This window comes from Macaca mulatta, chromosome 5, assembly GCF_049350105.2.
Source record: "Macaca mulatta isolate MMU2019108-1 chromosome 5, T2T-MMU8v2.0, whole genome shotgun sequence".
NCBI lineage: Eukaryota > Metazoa > Chordata > Mammalia > Primates > Cercopithecidae > Macaca > Macaca mulatta.
Window position 1 is genome coordinate 97,543,906 of NC_133410.1, and position 26,602 is coordinate 97,570,507.

The following is a 26,602-nucleotide window of genomic DNA, read 5'->3' on the forward strand; positions in this document are numbered from 1 at the left end:
TGGTAATTCTGTGTTTAGTTTTTTGAGGAACCACCGTACTGTTCTCCACAGTAGCTACACCATTTTACATTCCACCAACACTGCACAAGAGTTCCAATTTCTTCACATTCTTGCCAACAATTGTTATTTTCTATTTGTTTGTGTATTTCTTTCTTTTTCTAAAACATCTAAAATGTGTTTATTGGGGTGGTTTCCCATTGATCTTGATTCAAAGTGCTTTTAGTGCTGCCTCCTCCTGAAGGAGCATCCTTCTGTCAGCCTTGCTTTTCCTCCTGTAGGCTGACAGAGAACAGTAGAGCAGTGATATGGTTTGGCTACGTCCCTACCCAAATCTCATCTTGAATTGTAGTTCCCATAATCTCCATGTGTCATGGAAGGGACCTGGTGGGAGGCAATTGAATCATGGGGGCGATTACCCTCATGCTTTTCTTGTGATAGTAAGTTCTCATGACATCTGATGGTTTTATAAAGGGCTTTCCCATCCCACTTTGCTCGGCACTTCTTCCTGACACCATGTGAAGAAGGACATGTTTGCTTCCCCTTCCGCCATGATTGTAAGTTTCCTGAGGCCTCTCCAGCCCTGTAGAACTGTGAGTCAATTAAACCTCTTCCTTTTATACATTGCCCAGACTCTGGACGGCCCAGTGGCTCATGCCTGTAATTCCAGCACTTTGAGAGGCCGAGGTGGGTGGATCACTTGAGGTCAGGCATTCAAGACCAGATTGGCCAACATGGTGAAACCCCATCTCTACTAATAATACAAAAATTAGCCAGGTGTGGTGGTGCACACCTGTAATCCCAGCTACTAGGGAGGCTGAGGCACAAGAATCGCTTGAACCTGGGAGGCAGAGGTTGCAGTGAGCTGAGATCACACCACTGCACTCCAGCCTAGGCAACAGAGTGAAATTGTGTCTCAAAATAAATAAATAAATAAATAAATAAATAAAATAAAAATAAATTACCCAGTCTCAGGTATTTTTTCATAGCAGCATGAAAGCGGACTAATACAGTAAATTGGTACCACAGAGAGTGGGTTGCTGCTATAAGGATACCCAAAAATGTGGAAATGACTTTGGAACTGGGTAACAGGCAGACTGGAACAGTTTGTAGGGCTTAGAAGAAGACAGGAAAATGTGGGAAAGTTTGGAACTTCCTAGAGAATTGGAGGGCTCAGAAGACAGGAGGATGTGGGAAAGTCTGGAACTTCCTAGAGACTTGTTAAATGGTTTTGACCAAAATGCTGATAGTGATATGGACAATAAAGTCCAGGCTGCGGTAGTCTTAGATGGAGATGAGGAACTTGTTGGGAACTGGAGTAAAGGTCACTCTTGCTATGCAACAAGACTGGTGGCATTTTGCCCCCGCCCTAGAGATCTGTGGAACTTTGAACTTGAGAGAGATGATTTAGGGTATCTGGTGGAAGAAATTTCTAAGCAGCAAAGCATTCAAGAGGAAGCAGAACATAAAAGTTTGGAAAATTTGCAGCCTGACAATGCAATATAAAAGAAACCCTATTTTCTGGGGAGAAATTCAAGCACACTGAAGAAATTTGCATAAGTAACAAGGAGCTGAATGTTAATCACCAAGACAATGGAGAAAATGTCTCTAGCACATGTTGGAGACCTTCACAGCAGTGCCTCCCATCACAGGCCCTGAGGCCTAGGAGGGAAATACGGTTTCCTGGGCTGGGTCCAGGGCCCTCTTGCTGTGTGCAGCCTTGGGACTTGGTGCCCTGCATCTCAGCCACTCCATCTGTGACTAAAAGGGGCCAACGTACAGCTCAGGCCATTGCCTCAGAGGGTGTAAGCCCCACGCCTTGGCAGCTTCCATATGGTTTTGGGCCTGCAGGTGTGCAGAAGTCAAGAATCGAAGTCTGGAAACCTCTACCTACATTTCGGAGAATGTATGGAAATGCCTGGCTGTCCAGACAGAAGTCTGCTTCTGGGGCAGAGCCTTCATGGAGAACCTCTGCTAGGGCAGTGATATGGTTTGGCTGTGTTCCCACCCAAATCTCATCTTGAATTCCCACATGTTGTGGGAGGGACCTAGTGGGAGGTAATTGAATCATGGGCCACTGTCCTCGTGATAGTGAATGAGTCTCATGAGATCTGAGGGTTTAAAAAAATAGGAGTTTCCCTGCACAAGCTCTCTCTTTGCCTGCCACCACGTAAGATGTGACTTGCTACTCCTTGCCTTCTGCCATGATTGAGGCTTCCCCAACCATGTGGAACTGTGAGTTTGCCATTGAACCTCTTGCCTTTGTAAATTGCCCAGTGTCAGGTATGTCTTAATCAGCAGTGTGAAAATGGACTAATACAGGCAGCGTGGAAGGGAAATGTGCGGTTGGAGCCCCAGGAGTCCCCAGTGGGGCACTGCCTAGTGGAGCTATGAGAAGTGGGCCACCGTCCTCCAGATCCCAGAATGGCAGATCCAACAACAGCTTGCCCTGTGCACCCGGAAAAGCTGCAGACACTCAACACCAGCCATGAAAGCAGCTGGAAGGGGGGCTATACCTTGACAGGCAACAGAGGAAGAGCTGCCCAAGGCCATGGGAACCTACCTCTTCCGTCAGGGTGACTTGGATGTGAGACATGAAGTCAAAGGAGATCATTTTGGAATGTTAAGGTTTAATGACTGCCCTATTGGATTTCAGACTTGCATGGGGCCTGTAGCCCCTTCATTGTGGCTAATTTGTCCCATTTGGAATGGGTGTATTTGCCCAATGCTGTTACCCCCATTGTATATAGGAAGTAACTAATTTGCTTTTGATTTTACAGGCTCATAGGTGGAAAGGACTTGCCTTTTCTCAGATAAGACTTAGGACTTGGACTTTTGGGTTAATGCTGGAATGAGTTAAGAGGGGGACTGCTGGAAGGGCATGATTGTGTTTTGAAATGTGAGGACATGAGATTTGGGAGGGGTCGGGGAGGAATCTTATGGTTTGGCTGTGTCCTCACCCAAATTTCATCTTGAATTGTAGTTCCCATAATCCCCACATGTCATGGGAAGGACCCAGTAGGAGGTAATTGAATCATGAGGGCAGTTACCTTCATGCTGTTCTCATGATAGCGAGTGAGTTCTCAAGAGATCTAATGGTTTTATAAGGGCCTTTCTGCCCCCTCACTCAGCACTTGTTGCTGCTGCCATGTGAAGAAGGATGTGTTTGCTTCCCCTTCTGCCATGATTGTAAGTTTACTGAGGCCTCCCTAGCCCTGTGGAACTGTGAGTCAATTAAACCTCTTTCTTTTATAAATTACCCAGTCTCAGGTATTTCATCATAGCAGTGTGAGAACAGACTAATACAAGCAACCAACACACACCATTACTGTGTGTGCATGGCTAATGAGCATGGTGATTATAGCATCCTGGGCATTTCGCATCCCTGAAGTAGGAACTGGGGCTCTGTACCCGGCACCTCTTCTTGTATTTCCTCTTTTCCTCATCTGGAGAGGGATGAAGGAGATTTTTTGCACGAGGTATGTTCACATGGGGAGGTCAGAACCACCAGAAAGGCAATTTTTTTTTTCAAATAATGGCCATCCTTATCGGGGTGAAGTAGTATCTCATCATGGTGTTGATTTGCATTTCCCTAATGACTAGTGATGGTGAGCATCTTTTCATATGCTTATTAGCCATTTATATATTTTATTTGAAGAAATGTCTATTCAAGGTATTTGCCTACTTTTTAATCATTTTTTTTTGTTTGTTAAGCTGTAGGAGTTCTTTATATACTCTGGATATGAACTGATTATCAAATATATAATTTTCTCCCATTATGTGGGTTGTGTTTTAACTGTCTTGAAAGTGTCCAGACTGGGCACAGTGGCTCACGCCTGTAATCCTAGCACTTTGGGAGGCCAAGGCAGGTGGATCACGTGAGCCCAGCCTGGGCAACATAGCAAAACCCCTTCTCTACTAAAAAATACAAAAAATTATCTGGGTATAGTGGCAGGTGCCTGTAGTCCCAGCTACTAGGGAGGCTGAGGTGGGAGGGGCACCTGAGCTGGGGAAGTTGAGGCTGCAATGAGCCGAGATGGTGGCACTGCACTCCAGCCTGGACAATGGGAGTAAGACCCTGTCTCAAAAAAAAACAAAAACAAAAACAAAAAAGCAAAAGATAAAAGAAAAGTAAAAAGTGTCCTCCTTTTTTGTTTGTTTTTTTGAAACAGGGTGTCTCTCTGTTGCCCAGGCTGGAATGCAGTGGCATGATCATGACTCACTGCAACCTCGACTTCCCGGGCTCAAGCGATCCTCCTGCTTCAGCCTCTAGAATAGCTGGGACTGTAGGTGTGCACCACCACACTGGGCCAAAAGTGTCCTTCTTTGATGCATAAAAGTTTTTTATTTTTTTAAAATTTTGATGAAATCCAGTTTATCTAGTTTTTATTTTGTTGCCTGTGCTTTTGGTGTTATACCCAGTAAATCACTGCCACAGCCAATGTCATGAAGCATTCCCTATGTTATTTTCTAAGAGTTTTACAGTTTTAGCTCTTTGTGTCTTTGATAATTTTTGTATAGGGTGTAAGGTAAGGGTCCAATGTTATTATTTTGCATGTGGCTATCCAGTTTCCCCAGCACCATTTATTGAAAAGACTGTTCTTTCTCCATTGAATGGTTTTGGCACCTTCGTCAAAAACCATTTGGCCATATGAGTGAGGGTTATTTTTATTTTATTTTTTTTGAGATGGAGTCTCGCTCTGTCACCCAGGCTGGAGTGCAGTGGTGCAATCTTGGCTCACTGCAAGCTCCACCTCCTGAGTTCACGCCATTCTCCTGTCTCGGCCTCCCGAGTAGCTGGGACTACAGGTGCCTACCACCACGCCCAGCTAATTTTTTGTATTTTTAGTAGAGACAGGGTTTCACCGTGTTAGCCAGGATGGTCTCAAACTCCTGACCTCATGATCTGCCCACCTCAGCCTCCCAAAGTGCTGGGATTACAGGCGTGAGCCACCACACCTGGCTATGTGAGGGTTTATTTCAGGGCTTTCTATTCTATTCCACTGATCTGGATGTCTGTCTTTATGTTAGGACCACACTGTTTTGATTACTGTGTTGAGGGTACTTTATTGAGAGTAGAGTTTTAAATCAGAGGTCACAGCAAATTCAAAGGACTACAGCAGGGGTTGGCAAACTTTTTTTTTTTGTAAAGGGCCAGGTAGTGAATATTTTGGGTTTCACAGGCTGTATTGTATGGGCTGTGTCACAACTCCTCTATTCTGCTGTTGCAGCACTAAAGCGGTTGTTGACAATGCATAAATAAGTGGGTATGGCTGTGTTCCAATAAAACTTATTCATAAAAAGTTAGCAAGAAGGATTTGTCACAAAGGCAGTAGTTTGCCAACCCCTACACTAGATAGAAGTCACAGTTTGGCATTTCCAAAGGCCTGGAGGAAGGCAATGTGATAAGAACAATGAGGAGAGTGAAGCATGATGAGGTTGGAGAAAGGGGCAGGGGCCAGATCACAGAGCCTTGGAGACCACAGCAGGATTTCATCTATTCTTTACCCATTTATTCCCCAAATAGCTATCAAGGACCTACTATGAGCTGGGGCTGGGGCTCCATAGGAGGTAGACTCTATCTTAGTTCTCACAGGGCTTCAATGTAGACAGGAAGCATAAGCTAAGCATTTTAATATGGTATCCTATGAGTCATGACAGGCTCCTGATGGGATCTCTGCTCAGTGCTTTACCCTACTGCCTTAGTGTATTAGTCCATTCTCACACGGCCGATAAAGACATACCCGAGACTGGGTAATTTGTCAAGAAAAAGAGGTTTAATGAACTCACAGTTCCACATGGCTGGGGAATACACATACCTTTCACAATCATGGTGAAAGGCAAAAGGCACATCTTACATGGTGACAGGGAAGAGAGAAAATGAGAGCCAAGTGAAAGGGGTTTCATCCCTTTGTTTGTGTGTGAGCAACAAGGCTGTTTATTTCACCTGGGTGCAGGCGGGCTGAGTCCGAAAAGAGAGTCAGTGAAGGGAGATAGGGGTGGGGCTGTTTTATAGGATTTGGGTAGGCAATGGAAAATTAGTCAAAGGGGGTTGTTCTCTGGCAGGCAGGGGCAGGGGGTCACAAGGTGCTCAGTGGGGGAGCTTCTGAGCCAGGAGAAGGCATTTCACGAGGTAATGTCATCAGTTAAGGCAGGAACAGGCCATTTTCACTTCTTTTGTGATCCTTCAGTTACTTCAGGCCATCTGGATGTATACGTGCAGGTCACAGGGGATATGATCGCTTAGCTTGGGCTCAGAGGCCTGACATTCCTGTCTTCTTATATTAATAAGAAAAATAACATAAAATAGTGTTGCAGTTCCCCTTATAAAACCATCAGATCTTGTGAGACTTATTCACTACCAGGAGAACAGTATGGGGGAACTGGCCCCATGACTCAATTATCTCCCACAAGGTCCCTCCCACCACACATGGGATTATGGGAGCTACAATTCAAGATGAGATTTGGGTGGGACACAGCCAAACCATATTGCTTAGTTTAAGTCTTATTATTTCCCTCTGGGACTATTGAAACAGTCTATTCAAACAGGTTTCTGCCTCCAGCTTCACCTTCTTCCTACCTATGCTACAGCATCTATGCTACAGCAAGAGACATTTCTAAAATGCAATTCTGATTGCACTTCCCAGCTTGAAGCTGCGTTGATGGCTTTTCATCACTGTCAGGGTCAAGTACAATCTGTCAGAATGATGTGGAAAGTCCTACATAACCAGGCTAGCTGACAGCCCAGGACAACTAATCCTTCACATTTACACACATAAGAACATGTTTGACCATGATTAAACCTGGGGCAACACCTACATCCAAGAAGAACATTTGCTATCTGTGTGAATCTTGTTGGTGGTGGTTCTTTTTTTTTTTTTTTTTCCTGAGATTGAGTCTCGCTCTGTTGCCCAGGCTGGAGTGCAGTGGTGCGGTCTTGGCTCACTGCAAGCTCCGCCTCCTGGATTCACCCCATTCTCCTGCCTCAGCCTCCCGAGTAGCTGGGACTACAGGCACCCACCACCACGCCTGGCTAATTTTTTTGTATTTTTAGTAGAGACAGGGTTTCACCGTGTTAGCCAGCATGGTCTCGATCTCCTGACCTCGTGATCCGCCCATCTCGGCCTCCCAACGTGCTGGGATTACAGGCGTGAACCACCACACCCAGCCTGTTGTTGGTGTTTCTATTGTAAAGTATAATTATTGAGCAAGACTTAGTGATAATCATAGCAAACTCACAGAGATACTCTGTGTCCTGCACTGCTAACTCATTTAGTCCTCACAACTACCCTATGAGGTAGGTAGTATTAGTATTCCCATTTTATAGATTAGGCAACTGAGGCATAAGAATCCTTTCCCAGGATCTCATAGCTTGCACATGTGATAGCATTAATATTGAAACTCAGGAATTCTGGCATGATAATCTATTACTAGGCACACTAACATGCTCCTTTCAGCGGCATATATACTAAAATTGGAATGATACAAAGAACATTAGTTTGGCCCCTGTGCAAGGATAACAGGCAAATTTATGAAGCATCTTATATTTCAAAAGACAAGCCATGGCTCAAGCCTGTAATCCCAGCACTTTGGGAGACTGAGGCGGGAGAATCAAGAATTTGAGCCCAGGAGTTTGAGACCATCTTGGGCAACATAGCAAGACCCAGCCTCCACAAAAAAATTTAAAAATTCGCGCATGCCTGTGGTCCCAGTTACTCAGGAGGTTGATGTGGAAGCCTTGAGGTAGAGGCTATAGTGAGCCATGTTCATGCGACTGTACTCCAGCCTGGGCAACAGAGCAATACCCTGTCTAAAAAAAATTTTAAAATAAAAATAAATATCACTCCTGTAATCCCAGCACTTTAGGAGGCCGAGGTGGGTGGATCACCTGAGGTCAGTCATTCGAGACCAGCTTGGCCAACATGGTGAAACCCTATCTCTACTAAAAATACAAAAACAAGCTAGGCCTGGTGGCCCGCGCCTGTAATTCCAGCCACTTGGGAGGCTAAGGCAGGAGAAGTGCCTGAACCCAGGAGACAGAAGCTGCAGTGAGCTGAGATCATGCCATTGTACTCCAGCTGGCCAACAAGAGCGAAACTCTGTCTCAAAAAAAATTAGATAAATAAATAATATACGTATACAAAAGTACACTAAGCCCCCCTCACTAAACCGTAAATGTACTTTTTAAAAATATTAACCGAAGCTGTGACTTTTGTTTGAAGGTGTGATCTCTGAGTGGTGGCACTAAAATCACCTGGGAGCTTATTAGAATGCCAATTCCCATGCCTGGGGCTTGCCCTAGGAAGCAGAATCTCTGGAGTTGGAGCCCAAGGATTTGAGTTTTAGCAAGCTCCCCAGGTGACATCTAAGCCTGAGAAAGTTTGAGAAGCATTAGTCTCAAACATTTTTTTTTCCTGGGGAGTAAAGACCTTAATGGAGACAAAGCCTAAGACAAACACATGAGTAATTTTGACCAAAAAAGTAGAAATAGGATTATTTTTAATGCAAAGATTTCAAATTATGACATAAAAGGTAACAAACCCTTGTACAGAACAAGAGGTCATCAGAGGTCTTGAGAAGATGCCGAGGCCAGAAAAGCACAGGATGCACCTGAACTCAGAGCAAACCAGCGTTGAGTTTGAATCCCAGCACACCCACAGACCAGCTGTGTGCCTTTGGCAAATTGCTTCACTGGGACCTTCGTTTCTCCATTCAGAGGTTGAAACAACAATCTCCTTGACCCATATACTCCAGGAAAGTTGTGAAAAGTCAAGGGGGATAATGTATGAGACAGTGCTTTGTACAGTTGGATAATGTGGTAATCAGGTTTCATTTTCTGCTGTAACACTTCACAAAACGATATATGCACTTGCCCTTCTCCTGTTCAGGAAGCAGATGGGATTTTGAGTCTTGTAGTTCCCTAGGGGAACTCTTATTTTCTATAGTATCAGCTGCAGGAGTAGACAGCTGGACTGAGGGATTACTCCAGGCTTGAAAAGAGAGGGAAATGGCCTCATCCGAGAAAACGGGTCCAGAGAGTTGGCAGATGATGGTGGAAACCAGACTCTATGTCTCTAAAGTCATCTGCAGCCTTACAATTTCTACCCCAAAAAGGTCTAGTTCAGACCTGGGATAGCTTAGGCTGATACTCAGCCCCACACATGCTTACTGCCTACCCACCGTCTGCTGTTGGATGGGCTGATTACAGCTAGCTTGTATTCTGATCAGTCAGTGCTTATGCTACAAGGGTTACGGTTTTTCATAACACCTCTGATTATAGACCATAACAGAAGGGAATGTTATTTGAAACTTAGTTCAAACAGAAGAGATTCCTGTCTGTCTGGCAGTGGTTCTGAGAGGTGAAACCAGCTGGACTTCCTAGGTCCAGTGGGGACTTGGAGAACTTTTCTGTCTGGCTAGAGGATTGTAAAGGCATCAGTCAGCACACTGTGTCTAGCTAAAGGATTGTAAATGCACCAATCAGCATTCTGTAAAAATGGACCAATCAGCACTCTGTAAAATGGACCAATCAGCAAGACATGGGTGGGGCCAAATAAGGGAATAAAAGCTGGCCACCAGCACCAGCAACGGCAACAGTTTGGTCTCCTTCCACACTGTGGAGGCTTTGTTCTTTCACTCTTCATAATAAATCTTGCTGCTGCTCGCTCTTTGGGTCCACACTACCTTTATGAGCCATAACATTCGCGGTGAAGGTCCATGCTTTCATTCTTGAAGTCAGCAAGACCAAGAACCCACCGGAAGAAACCAGCTCCGGACACAGTTCCATGGATTCATACCAGGCCTCACCAGGCCTGCACACCCCTCTGACTGTCGCTTGTATAGCCCTTCCTTGATTTATGACAAACGGCTTCAGCATGTTCACTAGAACAACAAAATTGGCTGGACATGGTGACTCACACCTGTAATCCCAGCACTTCAGGAGGCCGGGATAGGAGGATTGCATGAGCCCAGGAATTTGAGACCAGCCTGGGCAACATAGTGAGACCCCGCTTCTATACAAAAATAGAACAACAAAATTTACAACTTATCTACTCTGTCTCCATCACACTTTTCCAACTAAAAAAGACACAAGCTACTACTCTAGGAGAACTCCCATGAATGTGTAGGAAAGATGTTATTTCCAGGCTAGGTTTTCTTTTATTCATTTTGTGAAGCTGTGTGTCCTGTCACCTCCTGGCCACCTTTCTCCTTTTCTCTCCACTTTTTTTCATTGCTTTTTTCTCCCCTCAACTGGGTACACAATAGATATATTTCCTCTCCATTCTCTTTTTTCCTCTTGGCTTGTTTCTTTTGGGTTAAAGGCAACTTTCAGATAACTGTATATTGTTTAGGGCAGGAAACATACTGAATTTAAAGAACACTACCAGGCCTGTTACAGGAGGATAAAATACATTCCTATTCCCTGTGCAAACTGATTTTCAACAATGTAATAGATTCATATGCCTTATAATCTTCAATTCCAAATGGTAGGAGAAATAAATCAGCTATTTTTTCTAGCATGCATCATTATTATTATTATTTGAGACGGAGTTTCACTCTTGTCACCCAGGCTGGAGTACAATGGTGCGATCTTGACTCACTGCAAACTCTGCCTCCTGGGTTCAAGTGATTCTCCTGCCTCAGCCTTCCAAGTAGCTGGGATTACAGATGTGTGCCACCACTACTAGCTAATTGTTGTATTTTTAGTAGAGCCAAAGTTTCACCATGTTGGCCAGGCTTGTCTCGAGCTCCTGATCTCAGATGATCCACCTGCCTCGGTCTCCCAAAATGCTGGGATTACAGGCATGATTATACCGCACGTGGCCATATATATATATTTTGAGATGGAGTCTCGCACTGTCACCACACCCGGCCATATTTTTAATTGAAGCTGAAATGTTAAGAGTGACCACAAGCCACACCAGATGAGGCATGATATAGTCAGTTAACACTAAAATTACAAAAATTACAAAAGGATTTCTGGCTCTGCTCCAAGTGGCCTATATAATCTAAGGAGAAGCCCAACATCCTCTCTCACTTAGGGTAATCTGGCTTACCACACCTAGGAGCTGCTTAACAGAAACCCCAAAGCACAGAGATAGCCATCAAAGTAGGTACAACCAGGAAAGGGGTGTTGTCTGATTGTCTTCTCAGGTGCTCAACATAAATCATGTGCTCAGCCAAATACCCTTATCCTGCCTATAATGACCAGCCCCTTCCAAAAAAGCAAGAAACCTACAGAGTTTCAGCGCTTTTTACTCAAAGTGTGGTCCATAGAGGTCAGCTGAGATGTGCAGAATCAGAGGCCCACCCCAGGCCCCCTGAGTTCTACAGAGCCTGCGTTTCAGCAAGATCAACAGGTGATACATATGCACGTTCATGTATGAGAAGTACTGATTTAAGTGACACATTTGTTAAAGCACATATCAAAAAAGAATCAAGATTTTCTAAGAAATATGAAGATCGAAAAAAACAAAAACAACTCACCTCAATTATGATGTGTGAAACGTTGGAAGCAAAGCAGCAGATCTCAGTGCAGAGACAGTGGTAATACGGAGAAGATTTCTACACTTGCGAGTTTTCCTAGAGAGACTTCAACCAAGACCCACGCCTACTAAACAGACGAGTATTAGTCCAGGAACTTTCCTTCCTGCCTGCTCTTGGGGCAGGAGAAAGAATGAGAGAGGAAACTTGGCAGCCCCCAAAGTAGATCCTGCAGCTACCAGGGAGCATTGAGGTTTTCCCAGTAAACTGCCTCGAGGAAATGTCCAGAGTGAAATTAACAGCTCTTCTATCTCCTTGGGTTCCTTTTTTCTCTACTACTGACTGACTATTAACCACATTTCTTTCTTGATCACTGGGATTCAAACAAAAGACCTAATGGTTCCAGTCAGCGTGGGATTCTCTTCTGGCATTCCTAGCAAGGGGATAGAAAAGGGAAAGTTCATGTCAGAGAGATATTTTTATATCTTTCTCTTTGTGCCGCGGAATTCTGATGACAGCATCTCCAACACAAACAGCAACTTTATTTTCGAAACGGAAGGATCAAAACCAATTCTAGCGAATGGCTTTGCTCTGTGCGTAAACTTCCTGTGCTTGGTTAACCCTAAGGTAACTGAGGGTCTCCTCTCACAGGCCCTGCCTTCTAGCACACACACACAAAAAAACCAAGCAGGACTAGGACATAGATTTGAAAAGGAAGTGAATTAAACCAAAACAAAGACAGAGTTAGATTTCAGTGCAAAGGCCCACCAGAGATCTAAAGAGGACCGAGCAGCTGTATACTTGGAGCATGCTATACTTTTCAAGTTATTCTTTCCTAAACCAAAAGTAAAATAGGAAGTCAAAACTGTACTAAATAGGCATTTCTCTCTCTCTCTCTCTCTCTCTCTCTCTCTCTCTGTCTCTGTCTGTCTCTGTGTGTATGTGTGTGTGTGTGTGTGTGTGTATTTTAAATAGAGACAGGGTCTTGTTATATTGGCCAGGGTGGTCTCGAACTCCTGGCCTCCAGCAGTCCTCCCACCTCAGCTTCCCAAAGTGCTAGGATCACAAGCATGAGCCACCAAACTTGGCTTTTTTTTTTTTTTTTTTCTGAGATAGGATCTCACTTTGTCACCCAGGCTGGAGTTAAATAGGCATTTCATATTCTGAAAACATGATAGATGTCAAAAGAAAAAATATGACATTTACTAAGTGCTTCTAATGCCACTGTTTACTGGCCTTGAAAAACTTCTTAATCCAAGCCTCCCCCAAATATAAAATAGTGATAACAATAGCACCTTCCTTACAGAGTTGTCATGATACATTTCATGAGATTCACAGAATCCCGATTACTGAATTTGCCTTGCTGTTAAGTTTTGTTTATATTTAAGTCACTATCCTGATTATTCATTGTGTTGTGCAGTACCTAGGACAAAATTAGGCATTTTGTAAATATTGATTGAAATGAAATGAATGTTTAAAAAATCTTGAAGTTGTTAAGAAGTTCCATGTATCTACTTTTATAAATTTATTTTAATATGGTAAAATATGTATAACATAACATTAGGCATTTGAAACATTTTAAGAGTTCAAGTCAGTAGCATTAATTACATTCACCATGTTGTGTCACCGTCACTATTTCCAAGACTTTTTTCTCACCCCAAACAGATACTCTGTAACCATTAAGCAATAACTCTGTCAGGGATTTTTTTTGCTTTTCTTTTTAATTTTAAATTTTTATTTCTTGTAGGTACATAGTAGGTATATATATTTATGGGGTACATGAGGTATTTTCATACAGGTATACAATGTGTAATAATCTCATCAGGGTAGATGGGGTATCCACCACCTCAAGCATTTATCCTTTGTATTATAAACAATCCAATTATACTTTTTTCGTTTTATTTATTTATTTATTTTGAGATGAGGTCTCACTCCAATGCCTGGGCTGGAGTGCAGCAGTATGATCTCAGCTCACTGCAACCTTCACCTCCAGGGTTCAAGCAATCCTCCTGCCTCAGCCTCCCAAGTAGCTGAGATTACAGGTGTGTGCCACCACGTGTGACTAATGCGTTTTTGTTATTTTTAATTGGAAAATAAAATTACTTTTTACTACAGTCACATTGTTGAGCTAGCAAATACTAGGTCTTAGTTGTTTTGTCTAATTATTTTTTGTACCCATGAACCATCCCACTTCCCCCCACCTCCCCAATACCTTTCCCAGCCTCTGGTAACCATTCTTCCACTCTCTATATCTGTGAGTTCAATTGTTTTAATTTTTAGCTCCCACAAATAAGTAAAAACATGTTACGTTTGTGTCTCTGTGCTTGGCTTGTTTCACTTAACATAATTACCTTCAGTTCCATCTATATTGTTGCAAACGATAGGATCTCATTCTTTTTTTTCTTTTGTGAGAAAGAGTCTCGCTCTGTCACCCAGGCTGGAGTGCAGTGGCAGGAGCTCAGCTCACTGCAAGCTCCGCCTCCTGGGTTCACACCATTCTCCTGCCTCAGCCTCCCAAGTAGCTGGGACTACAGGTGCCCGCCACGTCGCCCGGCTAGCTTTTTGTATTTTTTAGTATAGCATTCCACTGTGCGTATGTACCACATTTTCTTTATCCATTTGTCTGTTGATGGATACTTGGGTTGCTTCCAAATCTTGGCTATTGTGAATACAGCTGCAACAAACGTAACAATGCAGATATCTCTTCAATATACGGATTTCTTTTCTTTTAGATTTTTACTTTGGAGTGGGATTGCTGGATCATATGGTATCTCTATTTTTAGTTTTTTGAGGAACCTCCAACCTGTTCTCCATAATGGATGTACTAATTTATGTTCCCACCAACAGTGTATGAGGGCTTTCTTTTCTCCACATCCTCACCAGCATTTGTTATTGCCTGTATTTTAGATAAAAGCCAGTTTAACTGGGGTGAGATGATATCTCATTGTAGTTTTGATTTGCATTTATCTGATGATCAGTGATGTTGAGCACCTTTTCATATACCTGTTTGCCATTTGTATGTCTTCTTTTGAGAAATGTCTATTCAGATCTTTTGCCCATTTTATAATTGGGCTATTAGATTTTTTTCCTATGGAGTTGTTTGAGCTCCTGGTTATTCTGGTTATTCCATGTCAGATGGATAGTTTACAAATATTTTCTCCCATTCTGTTGGTCATCTCTTCGCTTTGTGGATTGTTTCCTTTGCTGTACAGAAGCTTTTAAATTTGATGTGAGCCCATTTGTCCATTTTTGCTTTGGTTGCCTGTGCTTCTGGGGTATTATTCAAGAAATCTTTACCCAGTCCAATGTCCTGGAGAGTTTCCTCAAAGTTTTCTTTTAATAGATTCATAGTTTGAGGTCTTAGACTTAAGTCTTTAATCCATTTTGATTTGATTTTTGTATATGGTAAGAGACGGGGTCTAGTTTCATTCTTCTGCATACAGATATCCAGTTTTCCCAGCACCATTTACTGAAGAGACTGTCCTTTACCCTCTGTACCTTCTTGGCACCTTTGTCAAAAATGAGTGCACCATAGATGTATGGATTTGTTTCTGGGTTCTCTACTCTGTTCCACTGGTCTATGTGTCTGTTTTACTGTTTTTATGACAGTACCATGATGTTTTGGTTACTATCACTCTGTAGTATAATTTGAAGTCAGTGTGATTCCTCCAGTTTTGTTCTTTTTGCTTAGGATAGCTTTGGCTATTTTGGATCTTTTGTGGGTCTATATAAATAAATCTATATAATCTTTTTTGTGGGTCTATATAAATGAATATGTATAATCTATATAAGATTCATTTTTTTCCTATTTCTATGAAGAATGTCTTGGTATTTTGATAGGGATTGCATTGAATCTGTAGATTGCTTTGGGTAGTATGGACATTTTAACAATACTGATTCTTTGAATCCATTAACATGGAATATCTTTCCCTTTTTGTATCCTTTTCAATTTCTTGCATCAGTCTATATGGTTTTCATTTCTTTGGTTAATTCCTAGATATTTTATTGTATCTGTAGCTATTGTGAATGAGAATACTTTTAAAATTTCATTTTTAGATTTTTTGCTGTTGGCATATAATGCTAATGATTATTGTATGTTAATTTTGTATCCTGCAACATTACTGAATTTGTTTATCAGTTCTAAGAGTTTTTTGCTGGACTTTTCAGCTTTTCCAAATGTAAGATCATATCATCTGCAAACAAGGATACTTTAACTCCTTCCTTTCCAATTCAGATGCCCTTTCTTTCTTTCTCTCATCTGATTGTTCCAGCTAGGACTTCCAGTACTTTGTTGAATAGCAGTGGTGAAATTGGACATTCTTGTCATGTTTCAGATCTTAGAGGAAAAGCTTTCAGTATTTTTCCCATTCAGTATGATTCTAGCTCTGGGTCTGTCATATATGGCTTTTATTAGTTGAGATATGTTTCTTCTATACCCATTTTTTGGGGGAGTTTATCATGAAGGAATGTTAAATTTTATCAAATGCTCTTTCAGCATCAATTGAAATGATCATATGGTTTTTGCCCTTCATTCTGATGATATGAGTTATCACATTAATTGATTTGCATATGTTGAACCATTCTTGCATCCTTGGGATAAATCTCACTTGGTCACGATGAATGATATTTTAAATTTGTTTTTGTATTCAATTTGTTAGTATTTTGGTGAGGATTTTTGCATCAATATTCATCACTGATAATAGCCTGTCCCTTTCAATGATGAAAGTGGGGTGTTGAAGTCTCCAGCTGTTACTGTATTGGATTCTATCTCTTTAGTTCTAATAATATTTGCTTTATATATCTGGGTGCTCTAATGTTGGTGCATATATATTTCAATTGTTATATACTCTTGCTGATTTGACCCCTTTATCATTATATAATGACCTTCTTTGTCTCTTCTTAGAGTTTTTGTCTTGAAATCTATTTTGTCTACTCTTTTTTGGTTTCCATTGGCATGGAATATCTTTTTCCATCTCTTTCTTTTCAGTCTATGTGTGTCTTTATAAGTGAAGTGTGTTTCTTGTAAAGCAACAGATCATGAAATCTTGTGTTTTCATCCATTCTGCCACTCTATGTCTTTTTATTAGAGGGTTTAGTTCATTTATATTCAGTGTTATTATTGATGAGTAAGGACTAACTCCCACCATTTTGTCATTTGTTTTCTGGTTGCTTTCCTCCTTTCCTTCCTTCCTGTCTTCCTTGCATCCAAGATAATTTTCTCTGGTGGTATGATTTAATTTGTTGCTTTTTATTTTTTATGTGTCTGCTGTATGTTTTTTGATTTGAGGTTACTGTGAAGCTTGCAGATACTATCTTACAACCCACGATTTTGAGCTGATAACGACACTGCTTGTTTAAACAAACAAGTAAAGAGAATAATAAAGATTAATAGTCTACTCCTTAATTTCATCTGCCAACTGTTAAACTTTTTATTGTTTCTGTTTATATCTCACTGTACTGTCTATGTCTTGAAAGCTTGTTATAGTTTTTTTTTATTGGTTCATCTTTTTAGTATTTCTACTTATGATTGGAGTAGTTAAGTCTACACTTACAGTGTTATAATATTCTGTGTTTTTCTGTGGAGTTACTATAATATTACCAGTAAGTTTTGTACCTTCAGATGATTTCTTCTTGCTCATTACTGTTCTTTTTTTTCTGATTGAAGTACTCTGTTTAGCATTTCTTGTAGTACAGGTCTGATGTTGATGAAATCCCTCAGCTTTTGTTTGTCTGGAAAAGTATTTATCTTTCATAGTTGAAGGACATTTTTGCCAGATATACTATTCTAGGGTAAGAGTTTTTTTACATAAGCACTTCAAATATGTCATGCCACTCTCTCTTGGCCTGTACAGTTTCCACTGAAAAGTCTGCTGCCAGACTTATTGGCACTGTATTGTATTTACTTGTTTCTTTTCTCTTGCTGCTTTTTGAATCTTTCCTTTATTTTTGATCTTTGGGAGTTTGATTATTAAACGCTTTGAGATGTTCTTCTTTGGGTTAAATCTGATTGGTGTTATATAATCTTATATTTGGTTATCGATAACTTTCTGTGGGTTTTGGAAGTTCTGTGTTATTCCTTTGGATAAACTTTCTATCCCTATCTCTTTCTCTAGCTCCTTTTTAAGGCCAATAACTCTTAGATTTGCCCATTTGAGGCTAATTTCTAGATCTTCTAGGCATGCTTTTTTTTTAATTCTTTTTTCTCCTCTGACTGTATATTTTCAAGTAGCCTGTCTTCAAGCTCACTAATGCTTTCTTCTGTTTTGATTTACTCTGGTGGTGAAAGACTGATGCATTCTTCACTATGTCAATTCCATTTTTCAACTGCAGAATTTCTGTTAGATTCTGTGTATTTCAACCTGTTTGTTAAACTTATCTGACAGAATTCTAAATTCCTTTTCTGTGTTATCTTGAATTACTTTGCATTCCCCCAAACAACTATTTTGAATTATCTATCTGAAAGGTCATATATCCCTGCTTCTCCAGGATTGTTTCCTGTTCCCTTATTTAGTTCATTTGGTGAGGTCATGCTTTCCTGGAAGGTCTTGATGCTTGTGGATGTTCTTTGGTATTTGGGCATTGAGGAGACAGATATCTATGGTAGTCTCCTCACTCTTTCCAGGCATTTAAAAGGACTTGGGTGTTGAGATCTAAGACATATCTACATTAGGGGGCACCCCAAGCCCAGTAACAGTATGGTTCTTCCAGACTCATAGAGGTACTGCCTTGGTAATCTTGGATAATATTTGGAATAATTCTCTGGATTAGCAGGCAGATTCTTGTTTCTTCCCTTACTTTTTTCCAAGCAAATGGAGTCTGTCTCTCTGTGATGAGCTGTCTGGAGCTGGGGGTGGGCTGACACAAGCCCCGCTGTGGCAACCACCACTGGGAATGTGTTGTGACAGACCTGAAGCTGGAACAGCACCGAGTCTCACCCAAGGCCTGGTGTAACCAGTACCTGGCTACTGCCTATGTTTGCTCAAGGCCCTAGGACTCTGCAATCAGCTGCTGGTAAAGCCAGCCAGATTTGTGTCCTTCTTTTCAGGACAGCAAGTTCCCCTAGACCCCATTCTTTTCCAGAGATGCCATCCGTGAACCAGGGACTAGAGTCAAAAATCTTAGTAATCTACCTGGTGCTCTATTCTACCACAGCTGAGCTAGCACACAAATTACGTGACACAGTTATTTCTATTCTTTCCTCACCTTTCCACAGGCAGAGGAATCTTACCCATGGCCATCACCTCCACAGGCCCGAGGGGAGTGCTGCCGGGCTACCACCGATGTTCACTAAGGCCCAAGGGCTCCTCAGTCAGCCTATGCTGAATGCTGCCAGGTCTGGGACTCACTCTTCGGGGAAATGGTCTACCTTCTGGCCCAGGGAAGGTCGAGAAATTCCATCCAAGAGCCAAGACCTCTAATTAGGGGCCCCAAGAGCCCACTTGTTACCCTACCCTGCTGTTGTTGAGCTGGTACCTAAGGTGCAAGATCAAGTCCTCTTTACTTTTCCCTCAGCTTTTTTCAAGCAAAAGGAGTCTCTTACCATAGCCACCATAGCTGGGACTGTGCTGGGTCATGTCTAAAGCCAGCATATGTCTGAGTCTTACCCAAGGCCCATGGCAAGTATTGCCTGGGTGCTGCTGCTGATTATTCAGGGCCCAAGGTCTCTTTAATCAGCAGGTGATGGGTCCTCCCAGGATGAGTCCTTCCTTTCAAGGCAGTGGATCCCTTCTGGCCCAAGGTATGTCTAGAAATATTGTCTAGAAACTAGGACCTGGAACAGGGGCCTAATGACCCTGACTGGTGCCCTGTCCTACTGTGGCTGAGTTGGTATCCAAGTTGCAAGACAAATTCCTCTTTACTCTTTCCTCTCCTCTCCTCAAGCAGAAGTAAGGCTTCTTTGCAGCTGAGGGCTGTGCTGCCTGGTGTTGTGGGACGGGTAGTGCAAGCACTCCTGTAGTTGCCCTGGCTGGAGTCTCAGTAGGTCACATGTCCCCCATGTCCACTGGCTACATGCCCAGCTCAGCACTAAGACTTGCCTAGGAGTTGCAGTCCTTATGGCCTAAACTGCCTTTCAAGTTTATTTAGGGCCCCAGAGCATTTTAGGCCATAATGATGAGACTTGCTGGAATTCAAGTTCTGACTGTTGGGATGGGCCATTCCCCTCTGGCTAGGGCTAGTCTTAGTGCTCCCTCCATGGGCAGGCATCCTTTGAGTTCAGCCCAGTTTTGCTTTCTGTTGTGACAGGGTAGCTTTGAGTTCAATGCATCTCCCAATTGCTGCACTGTCCCTCTCCCAAGCGCACAGATTCTCTCTCTGCACCTGCGGCCATTGCCAGAGGATAGGGATGGGGTGTCAATTCAAGACGGTCTTTCTTACCTTCTTCAGTGCCTCGGTCAGCAATATGAAGTTAAAACCAGGCAGTGTGAGTGCTCACCTGATTTTTCATTCTTAGGAAGGTGCTTTATTTTATATTATCTTTTTCATGACTGCCTTGCCTGAAGGAAGATGCTTTTTTATGTGTAAATAGCTATTAAATTTGGTGTTCCTCTCTGGAGACAATCAGTGGAGCCTTCTATTCACCCATATTGCTCTGCCATCTCTCTCTGATTTTTTTGTTGTTTTTAAAAAATGGAGTTTCACTCTGCTGCCCATGCTGAAGTGCTGTGGCATAATCACAGCTCACTGCAGCTTCAACCTCCTGAGCTCAAGCAGTCCTTCCTCTTTAGCCTCCCAAGTAGCTGGGACCACAGGCTTGCACCACCACGCCTGGCTAGTTTTTTAAATGTTTGACATTTTTTGTACAGATGGGGTCTCATGTTGGCCAGGCTGGTCCCAAACTCCTGAGCTCAAGCAAACTTGCCACCTCAGCTTCCCAAGGTGCTGATATTAGAGGATGAGCCACTGCACCTGGCCAGGGTTTTGTAAATATGAGGATCATTTTTTCATTTGAGAAGACTCCCTCCTTCCTCGTGGTAGTATTTGCACTTTAAGTATCCAGGAAGAGAAAGTACAAAATGCCAAGAATAGCATAGATAACTCTTTAATATAAACTTATATTTTAATCACACAACATAAATCTACACACATTTGAAATATGTGTGAGATTCTTTTTCCCCCCAGAAATGGGATCTTGCTATGTTGCTCAGGCTGGTCTCAGACTCCTAGCCTCAAGCAATCCTCCCACCTCAACTTCCCTAATAGCTGGGATTACAGGCATGCCCCATTACACCTGGCAGATTATTCTTTATTCCAGGTAGAAACAAAGTTTAGAACAAACCTTGGTATGAAGTTTCTGTCATTTCTGTGGATATATCTAAACTTCTTTTATTATTTTTTGAGAGAGAGTCTAACTCTGTTGCCCAGACTAGAATGCAGTGGCATCGTCTTGGCTCACTGCAGCCTCCGCTTCCTGGTTTCAAGTGATTCTCCTGCCTCAGCCTCCAAAATAGCTGGGATTATAGGCATGTACCACCACGCCCAGCTAATTTTTATATTTTTAGTAGAGATGGGGTTCCGCCATGTTGGCCAGGCTAGTCTCGAATTCCTGACCTCAGGTGACCCACCTGCCTCAGTCTCCCAAAGTGCTGGGATTACAGGTGTGAGCCACCGCGCCCAGACTAATGATACACTTACAAGAAGTTCTGATACAGCTATAGAGGTGGTAGGACTTTTATTTTAAGGTTTGTTCTAAACAAAATAAAGCTAACCTGGCAAATACAGTTTTAAAGATAATTAACACATATTGAAAGTAAATAACTATGATTCTACAGATCAGCTAGACAATGTTTGGGAGCAAAAGGATTTCTGTCCTCCAGGGGTTGGTGTCAAGGTTGAGTTGACAAGACTAACATACATGACCTGAAAAGTGTTGGCTGAATGCCATATTGGTTGAGGCTGTAGGTAATTGGAGAAGAGAGCCCAGTGTGGGACGAGGCAAGTTGTGATATTAGATCCTCACTTTCTGCTGATGTAGACTTCATGCCAACTTGGCCAAGATGACCAAGTGAATTCAGCAAAGCTGAGAGAAACTGGGCTCCAGCTCTCATGATTCCTATCTATTCCAGAATAATAAATGTTAGATAAGGCCTTCCTTAAGAAGTAACCAAAGACTCCTTTTCCACTGCGGCAAATCTAAATGATTCCGATTTAGAAAACACATAATTTTTTCTGACAGAAGATAACACCAGCTTTAATTTTCAAATTTCCTCCCATGTTTCATGTGAAGGAGTTAAGGGCACGCTGCCCCAAAATATGCTGCTTTGGCATGTTAAGTATTTTGAGCTGAAGCACTTGAGAAACAGCTGATAAAGGAAGGGCTCTCTGACCTCCCCTTTTCTACTTAAGAACAGGCCGTAAAACTTCCCATGAGAAAGATGCCCTCCGTATGCCAGAAAGACAAGAAATCCTTAGCACCAGAGACTGGGAATTGACATTGAAATGGATCTGTATAAACAAACTTAATAAATAATCCTTATATCTTACTAGTTTTACCCACATTCATATATCTCCCAGTCATTTCCCCACAATTTATTACCTCCAGTCCAAACCCCTTTATCTTGTTATTTCTTCATAAATGTATAATTTCTTTGTCAAAAATGTTTAAAAAGATTTCTGCTCTGGTCACTTCCTTAGAACATCATTTTCTTGTGAAAGCCTGTGTACCTGTAAAAATTTAATAAAACTTGTCTACTTTTCTCCTGTTTATCTGTCTTATGTCTGTTTAATTCTTAGTCCTAACCAGAGAACCTGAGAAGGTACAGGATAATGTGTTTCCTCCACAACAGATGTAACATGTTATTTTATGTTATTAAATATACTATTAAGACCTTTGTAATTCAATATAGAAAGGTAGAAAAGAAAGGAAAAACTAGAACCTAAATGCCTACTTGCAAGGGTATGAGTAAGTAAAATCCAGCAAATGCATACAACAGAATGTTATGCAACAGTCTGAGATAGAAATGCATGTGCTGAATTGACAAAGACCTCCAATACATATTAATTGAAAAGAGCAAGCTGCTAATTAACACAGGGCATAAAAATTCATTGATATTAAAAGACACACACAGACACACATACACACACCTCACAAAAGTATATATTTCTATATGTACCTAGTATTCGTTTATTTACAAAATCACCTAGAAAAAACTCTGAAAGACATGCCCCCAAATGGCAACAATCTCTGGGAAGTATGGCATTGGGAGGCAGGATGCAAATATACATCTCTATTGTTTAAAGACTTCTCATCCTTTGAGCTGGAGCTGCAAGGTAAAAATAATAACAAATAAATAACAAAAAAGATTTCCCAATAGACATTCATATATTTCCCTGTTTTTCTTAGGGTCAAAATCAAAGAGGGCTGGGTACAGTGGCTCATGCCACTAGTCCCGGCACTTTGGGAGGCCAAGGTAGGCAGATCACTTTAGCTCAGGAGTTCAAGACCAGCCTGGGCAACACTGATGATGGCAGTGGCCTGTCTGGAGTAGCCGCTGTGAGGACACCGGCTGCAGTGGGGGAGGCACAGCCAGGGCTGCATGCACCACGGAACCGGCAGGGCCGGGAACAGGTGATCCCAGCAAGAGCCCCATGCTCTACTGAGTTGGTTGGGCAGGAGCCCACACTTCCTGGTGCAGCTGCAGTCGCCCAGCCATGGCTCTGGACTCTCAGGGCCCCGGAAGCCCTGCAGGCTCCCACTTCCTGTCCTCTTTCCACTCTCAGCATCCGTACCCATGGCAGAGCAAAGCTGCAGAAGTGTACTGTTAACTGAGCCCAGGTGCTGTTGTGACCCGGCCAGGCGTGCGCACACTTGGGACAGCACTGATGCACCACCCCCCTGCCACCGCCACCTCAGCCCCCTCCAGAAACTGCTTCTGAGGGTGAAACTTTGGGTGCCAACAAGTATTGGAGGGAGGCCTGGGGGGCTGAGGGCGGCTTGGGGCAGGCCTGCGGGCACCCCTTGTGCAGACAGCCTGAGTGCCATGGACAGCATGTCGCTGGTGGTGGGAGGAAGACAGGTTCCTCCGTGGGAAGGGGCAGGTCCCCTGTGAAATCTTATCTTCAAACCAAGCATGGCCTGAAGCCTAGGGGCTGGGCTGCCAGTTCCTGACAAAGTCTGCCACCCACAGTGAGAACTTCCTTGATACCTTTTGGCAAATCAGGTGGTGCTTTCTGAGCACACAGTTCAGCACACAGTTCCTCCATTCTGAGCCCATAAAATCCCCAGAGTCAGCCAGACTCAAGACACTCAGGACCACCTGCCTTTGAATAGGAGCTACCCACTTCTGGTCTCCTGTCTGCTGAGAGCTGTACTGCGGCTCAGTAAACTCCTCTCTGCCTTGCTCACCCTCCAGCTATCTCCATAACTTCATTTTTCCTGGAAGCAGGACAAGAAACCAGGAGCCGCTGAAAGGCGGGAGCAAAAGGAGCTGTAACACTTTCCTAGCTGGCTCCCGAGCTGTGGCAGGAGCTAAAGGGGCTGTAACACTATAGCCCTCCTGCCCTCCACGGGCACCAGGCAGCTGTCCCATGTGACAGGAGGCAGTGGTGGCGTGGGGCCAGCCCAGGAGCCCTGGGCTGACGCAGGGCAGTGGGACTGAAAGAACCGCAGCACAAATGGGCTGAAATACGCTCCCCACCCCCATCACCCACCTCACCGCGCTGGGACAACGAGGAGAGAAGAGAGGGCTCTCCTTCTGGGAGGCCAGACCTAGGGGCTGCCTGAGCCAGAGCTCGACATGCGGTAATGCTCTCTTTGGGACTCTGCGGTTCCTGGCATCTGTGAGCTTTTGGGCGCCACCTGTTCCCCTCGTCCAGACACTGGTGCCTGCAGTGGAAGCCCCTTACAATACGTCTGGTCCAGCCTCATTCTTGCACAGAGCTGGCAGCACCAGCCAAGATCAGCCTGCCAGGCCAAGTGGGCAAGCCCAGTGAGCACAGGCAAAACTCAAGCGTAAGTGCACCAGCCACAGAAGCTTCTGGCTGGTGAAGCAACACCCTAAGGATCCTGAGACAACACGGCAAAACCCAGTCTCTACCAAAAATACAAAAATTAGCCATTTGTTGCCTGTATTCCCACCTACTCAGGAGGCTGAGGCAGGAGGATTGCTTTAAGCCAGGAGTCAAAGCTGCAGTGAGCCGGGTTCACACCATTCATACTCAAGCCTGACAGACCCTTCTCCAAAATAAATAAATAAATAAAAATTTTTAAAAAAGAATCCAATATCTTCACAATCTTTCCTACCCCCTACTTCTCTGATCACATTTTCCCTTTTACTGATTGATTTTATTTTCCCTTTTGCTGATTCCCTACCTGTACTTCCCTGATCTAACTTTCCTTTTTACTAATTGTAATCTCCTTGCTAAACCTCAAATATACATGCATTGATGCACCTTAGGGCTTTTGAAAAGGCAGCTCCCTTTGCGAAGAATGCTCTGCCTCTGTTTACCTATATTGCTCATTAATTCACTTCTTTCAAGTTTTTCAAGTGGTAACTTCTCTGTGAGGCCTACTCTGACTTAATTATAATTCCCCCTACTGGCATTCCCAGTATGCCTCATGTTATTCTTGTTTATAGCATTACTCACCTTCTAACATATTATATAATTTGTTACTTATTGTGTTTGTTTTTCTCTTTTCACTAGAATGTAAGCTCTAGGAGGGCATGGATTTTTACTTCGTTTGTTCATCAATGTATCCTTAGTTCTTAGAATTGTGCCCCGTATACCAGTCAGTGCTTGATAACATGTGCTAACTTACAAACCTTCACAAGAATATATTCATGTGTTTTGCATGTTTTTAAAAATCAAAGACTATGAATCAAATATAATCACCAATCATACAAACAAAAAGTTAGAATAAAATGTTTGCGGAACTCCTGGGTTCTGTGGGACAAAGTTTGAAGACCTCTGGCTTAAAGCAAAATCCGACAGAGCTCACACTGATTTAGGCACACCGCTTGCAATGCAAACTCCTTTACCCTGGAACATCTAGTTTTTCAAAACACTGGGAATAAACCAACCATTCCTAGGAGTTTCTGTGAAATCCCCAGGGATTGCTTGTTTGTTTTGTTTTTGTTTGAGACCGGGTCTTGCTCTGTTGAACAGGCTGTAGTGCAGTGGTGCAATCACAGCTCACTGCAGCCTCGAACTCCTGAGCTCAAGCAATCCTTCCACCTCAGCCCCTTGGGTAGCTATGACTATAGGCACATATCACCATACCCAGCTAATTGCTTTTTTTTTTTTTTTTTTGAGACGGAGTCTCGCTCTGTGGCCCAGGCTGGAGTGCAGTGGCCAGATCTCAGCTCACTGCAAGCTCCGCCTCCCGGGTTCACGCCATTCTCCTGCCTCAGCCTCCCCAGTAGCTGGGACTACAGGCACCCGCCACCTCGCCCGGCTAGTTTTTTGTATTTTTTTAGTAGAGATGGGGTTTCACCGTGTCAGCCAGGATGGTCTCGATCTCCTGACCTCATGATCCGCCCGCCTCGGCCTCCCAAAGTGCTGGGATTACAGGCTTGAGCCACCGCACCCGGCCCAGCTAATTGCTTTTAAAAATTTTTATAGAGATGGAGTTTCCCAGGTTGTTCTTGAACGCCTGGCCTCTAGCAAGCCTCCTGCCTCAGCCTCCCAAAGCACTGGGATTACTGCTGTGAGCCACCACACCCAGACTCTCGCCTATTTCTCTCTCTCTCTCTCGCTCTCTCTCTTGCTCTCGCTCTCTCTCTCTTTTGTAGAGGCAGAGTCTCCCAGTGTTACTCAGGCTGGTCTCAAACTCCTAGGCTCAAGCGATCCTCCCACCTATCTCTCTATTTATTATCAAGATTCATAATTATTATTTACAAGCTCCTCAGCACTTGTAGTTTTGACTTCTCATTTTGCCAATTATATTATAAATTTCTCAGAGTTACTGGCCAAATCTTATGCTTCTATAGTCCAATAGTGTGATTCTGTTCACATAGTAATTATTTAATCAAGGCTTTATAATCAGCATTGTAAACCAAGTGAGAATATAAGCGAGCCTATAAACATTATCCCAAATAACACAGAACTTTGAACTTTGAAATACTAAATCTATTTCAATGATTTTTTTCTGAATTTTAAAAGCGAAGCTCCAGAACAGAACATT

At 42.9% G+C, this 26,602-nt stretch overlaps 1 protein-coding gene, 1 non-coding gene and 1 pseudogene across 3 annotated transcripts in view; 1 reads left to right on the top strand and 2 right to left on the bottom strand.

Annotated features, from left to right (window-relative positions):
- The window catches only part of ABCG2 (ATP binding cassette subfamily G member 2), a 141,039-nt gene extending 128,976 nt beyond the window's left edge, over nucleotides 1-12,063 (bottom strand). The window contains exon 1 of one of the 2 annotated variants that reach the window (XM_015138720.3): nucleotides 11,485-12,063. The gene's annotated coding sequence lies outside the window, so the exon portion shown is untranslated. The remainder of the gene's footprint in view (nucleotides 1-11,484) is intronic. The other variant, XM_078001419.1, reaches the window with a different exon arrangement.
- On the bottom strand, nucleotides 127-3,489 carry LOC144340952 (small ribosomal subunit protein eS27 pseudogene; annotated as a pseudogene).
- On the top strand, nucleotides 7,442-7,548 carry LOC114678512 (U6 spliceosomal RNA). The gene has a single exon (XR_003729953.1). It is a non-coding gene; the product is annotated as a U6 spliceosomal RNA (small nuclear RNA).
- Nucleotides 12,064-26,602: the final 14,539 nt, after the last annotated feature.